The sequence below is a fragment of the Triticum urartu genome, chromosome 2A (assembly GCF_056163025.1).
Source record: "Triticum urartu cultivar PI428250 chromosome 2A, HENAU_Tu73, whole genome shotgun sequence".
Classification (NCBI taxonomy): Eukaryota; Viridiplantae; Streptophyta; class Magnoliopsida; order Poales; family Poaceae; genus Triticum; species Triticum urartu.
The window spans coordinates 79,562,320-79,567,414 of record NC_141874.1 but is presented as its reverse complement, the minus strand read 5'-3'; the positions used below and the strand labels follow the sequence as shown (position 1 = coordinate 79,567,414).

General features: G+C 42.9%; 1 pseudogene; it reads left to right on the top strand.

Annotated features, from left to right (window-relative positions):
- Positions 1-3,017: 3,017 nt before the first annotated feature.
- LOC147983899 (uncharacterized) lies at positions 3,018-4,368 on the top strand (annotated as a pseudogene).
- Positions 4,369-5,095: the final 727 nt, after the last annotated feature.

The window sequence follows — 5,095 nt, the reverse complement described above, 5'->3', positions numbered from 1 at the left end:
GGACAGCATCAAGGCCTACTTGAATAAGAGTTTTTCAATGAAGGACCTTGGAGAAGCTGCTTATATATTAGGCATCAAGATCTATAGGGATAGATCAAGACGCCTCATAGGTCTTTCACAAAGCACATACCTTGATAAGATTTTGAAGAAGTTCAAAATGGATCAGTCCAAGAAAGGGTTCTTGCCTGTTTTGCAAGGTGTGAGATTGAGCTCAGCTCAATGCCCGACCACGGCAGAAGAGATAGAAGAGATGCGTATCATCCCCTATGCATCAGCCATAGGTTCTATTATGTATGCCATGCTGTGTACCAGACCTGATGTAAACCTTGCCGTAAGTTTGGTAGGAAGGTACCAAAGTAATCCCGGCAAGGAACACTGGACAGCGGTCAAGAGTATCCTGAAGTACCTGAAAAGGACTAAGGAAATGTTTCTCGTTTATGGAGGTGACGAAGAGCTCGTCATAAAGGGTTACGTCGACGCTAGCTTCGACACAGATCTGGATGACTCTAAGTCACAAACCGGATACGTGTATATGTTGAATGGTGGAGCAGTGAGCTGGTGCAGCTGCAAACAGAGCGTCGTGGCGGGATCTACATGTGAAGCGGAGTACATGGCAGCCTCGGAGGTAGCACATGAAGCAATATGGGTGAAGGAGTTCATCACCGACCTAGGAGTCATACCCAATGCGTCGGGGCCAATCAAACTCTTTTGTGACAACACTGGAGCTATTGCACTTGCCAAGGAGCCCAGGTTTCACAAGAAGACAAGGCACATCAAGCGTCGCTTCAACTCCATTCGTGAAAATGTTCAAAATGGAGACATAGAGATTTGTAAAGTACATACGGACCTAAATATAGCAGATCCGTTGACTAAACCTCTCCCTAGGGCAAAACATGATCAACACCAGAATTCCATGGGTGTTCGATTCATCACAATGTAACTAGATTATTGACTCTAGTGCAAGTGGGAGACTGTTGGAAATATGCCCTAGAGGCAATAATAAAAGCATTATTATTATATTTCTTTGTTCATGATAATTGTGTTTATTCATGCTATAACTGTATTATCCGGAAATCGTAATACACGTGTGAATACATAGACCATAATATGTCCCTAGTAAGCCTCTAGTTGACTAGCTCGTTGATCAACAGATAGTCATGATTTCCTGGCTATGGACATTGGATGTCATTGATAACGGGATCACATCATTAGGAGAATGATGTGATGGACAAGACCCAATCCTAAGCATAGCACAAAGATCGTGTAGTTCGTTTGCTAGAGCTTTTCCAATGTCAAGTATCTTTTCCTTTGACCATGAGATCGTGTAACTCCCGGATACCGTAGGAGTGCCTTGGGTGTATCAAACGTCACAACGTAACTGGGTGACTATAAAGGTGCATTACAGGTATCTCCGAAAGTGTCTGTTGGGTTGACACGGATCGAGACTGGGATTTGTCACTCCGGATAACGGAGAGGTATCACTGGGCCCACTCGGTAATGCATCATCATTATGAGCTCAAGGTGACCAAGTGGTTGATCACGGGATCATGCATTACGGTACGAGTAAAGTGACTTGCCGGTAACGAGATTGGACAAGGTATTGGGATACCGACGATCGAGTCTCGGGCAAGTAACATACCGATTGACAAAGGGAATTGTATACGGGGTTGATTAATCCTCGACATCGTGGTTCATCCGATGAGATCATCGTGGAGCATGTGGGAGCCATCATGGGTATCCAGATCCCGCTGTTGGTTATTGACCGGAGAGTCGTCTCGGTCATGTCTGCTTGTCTCCCGAACCCGTAGGGTCTACACACTTAAGGTTCGGTGACGCTAGGGTTATGAAGATATGTATATGCAGTAATCCGAATGTTGTTCGGAGTCCCGGATGAGATCCCGGACGTCACGAGGAGTTCCGGAATGGTCCGGAGGTAAAGAATTATATATAGGAAGTGCTGTTTCGGCCATCGGGACAAGTTTCAGGGTTATCGGTATTGTACCGGGACCACTGGAGGGGTCCTGGGGGCCCACCGGGTGGGGCCACCTGTCCCGGGGGGCCACATGGGCTGTAGGGGGTGCGCCTTGGCCTATATGGGCCAAGGGCACCAGCCCTACTAGGCCCATGCGCCTAGGGTTTCCACCACGGAGGAGTCCAAGTGGTGGAAGGCACCCCGAGGTGCCTTGGGGGGGAGGGAAACCTCCCCTGGCCGCCGCACCTAGGAGATTGGATCTCCTAGGCTGCACACCACCCCCCCTTGGCCCTCCTATATATAGTGGGGGAGAGGAGGGACTTCATACCTCAGCCTTTGGTGCTTCCTCTCTCCCCGTTACGTCTCTCTCTCGCAGTATAGGCGAAGCCCTGCTACTGTGACGCCCTGCATCCACCACCACGCCGTCGTGCTGCTGGATCTTCATCAACCTCTCTTCCCCCCCTTGCTGGATCAGGAAAGGAGGAGACGTCATCCGTTCCGTACGTGTGTTGAACGCGGAGGCACCATCCGTTCGGTGCTAAGATCATCGGTGATTTGAATCACGTCGTGTTCGACTACATCATCCCCGTTCTTTGAACGCTTCCGCTCGCGATCTACAAGGTACGTAGATGCATCTAATTACTCGTTGCTAGATGAACTCCTAGATGGATCTTGGTGAAACCGTAGGAAAATTTTTGTTTTCTGCAACGTTCCCCAACAGTATTATCTAAATAAAGTCTCAGACTACGTGTACATATTCTACATGATTGCTTCAACATTTCCTTTTAGAATATGTAGTTCATAAGTACAACAATTTTTATTTACAAATTCATATTTCGGGATCACAGGGTAGATGAGGCATCTACTGCACTTTGCAGATTATCCTCATTGCTGAATGATCTATGTTTCGCCTCTTTTGTTCTGGTGAAATGACTATCTTCGAGTGCTCTCCAAATATGCAAATTGATGTGATTACCTCGAATATTATACTTGCAAAACACAAGGTAACTGTGTGATCTACTGCATCAAATTGCAGACCATCCACTCTTACTGTGAGGTCTACATCTAGTTATTTGACAGATGACTACCTTCAAAGTGTGTTTGTAAAATTTAGTATGGCACAAGGTAATGGATATATGAACATCTACTGGTCAAAACCAGATTATGTTCTCCATTGCTGCGAGATCTACACCACAACGGTGACTATCTTCAAAGTGTCATTTACATAAAATGAGGTCTACACATATAAGTATAAAGCATCAGCTATACTTCAGAACTTTGTTCTTTTGAAGCATTTGTTGTTACTTAAATTTTACTCACGTAGTAAAACTAATTTATGCATGATCACAACATGCAGGAAAATGGGTGGCATCATGAATAGAGAATTTCATGAACTTGAGCTAGATGGTAGTAATTATTTATCATGGGCTATGGATACCAAGATAGCATTAGAATGTCGTAAACTTGGTTCCACAATTATCACACCTGTTGAAGGCGCTGCGGAAATACCGCAAGCAGTCAAATATGGAGCATCAAGTTTTATAAGGCATCACCTCCATCCTGATTTAAAAACAAAATATTTAATGGAGGAGGATCCACTTGCTTTATGGAACTCTCTCAAGGAGAGATATGACCAACAAAGAGCAGTTATGCTACCAGAAGCCCAAAGAGAATGGTCCCTCATAAGGTTCCAAGATTTCAAATCCGTGGCAGCATACAACTCTGCAGTTCACAAGGTTAATTCTAAACTAAGATTTTGCAACCAAGCAATTTCAGAAGATCTCATTGAGAAGACCTTGTGCACTTTCCACCCCTCGATGAGAGTACTACAACAACAGTACCGTCAACAAAAATACAAAAAGTATTCTGAGCTCATATACACTTTACTTCAGGCTGAGAAACATGATGAACTTCTCATGAAGAATCATCAGACACGCCCAACGGGCTCCATGCCACTCCCTGAAGCACATGCTAACACTCAGTCTACTAAAAAGTATGGGGGGAATAAAAAGAATTTCAAGAAATTCAATGGAAAGTGGAAAAGGAACAACAAGCAGAAAACATTTGGTCAATCTAAAGGTAAAGGTCATTTTAAGAAAGATGACCGAAACACCAAATCCGAGATTTGTCAAAGGTGTGGATGTACTAACCATCGTACTAGCAAATGCTGAACTCCTAAGCATCTAGCGGATTTATATCTCAAATCCACTGGGAAAGGCAAACAATTTTGTGGAAAAGCAGAATCTCACTTCAATGCTTTACAACAAGAAGAGAACCTTGAAGCTAGCACTTCTCAAAGCGCTCCTAAGGAAACAAGGAAGAAGGATGAAGATCTTCTTGGTGTCGACAACATGATAGTGGAATACACCCAAGACGCATACGGAGATCTCATATAATCTCCACATCACTCATTTGATTTTATCAGCTATTTTATTGTAATAATGGAAGTTATAATTTGTATAACTCTAAGTAGAATAAAGTCCTACGGACCAATCATCTTATGTAATTCAGACATAATGTCATATTTATATGTGTAACTGTAATATGAATACTTTGTATGTATTTATATGTGAGTAATGAATAAAAATTCATCCTAAAATATTCTCTTACTCTATATAGATTTTACGGGAAGATAATCCAAAGGAAGAAGAACTATGTTTGGTGGACAGTTGTACCACTAACACAATATTAAGGGAAATAAAATATTTCCAAACTCTAACTAAGAGACAAGGGAATATTATGACCATTGCCGGTCGCGATGCATCAATTATTGGTTCGGGACGAGCCACACTCGTTCTGCCTATGGGTACTACCATTGTAATTGAGGATGCACTCTTGTATCCTGAATCTACTCGCACCCTTCTAAGTTTCAAAGACATTCGATCAAATAATTTCCATATGGAAACTATCTCTGAAAATAATACTGAATATTTGCTTTTAACAAAGAGCAATGGGTCTGAGAAACAAATTCTTGAGAAATTCCCCTCACTTTCATCTGGATTATATTACAGTTATATAAAACCCGTACCACATGTTGCGTACAAAATAATTTTTCAAGACCTTGATAAATTCAAGACTTGGCATGATCGCCTAGGTCATCCTGGCATAGGGATGATGAGAAAA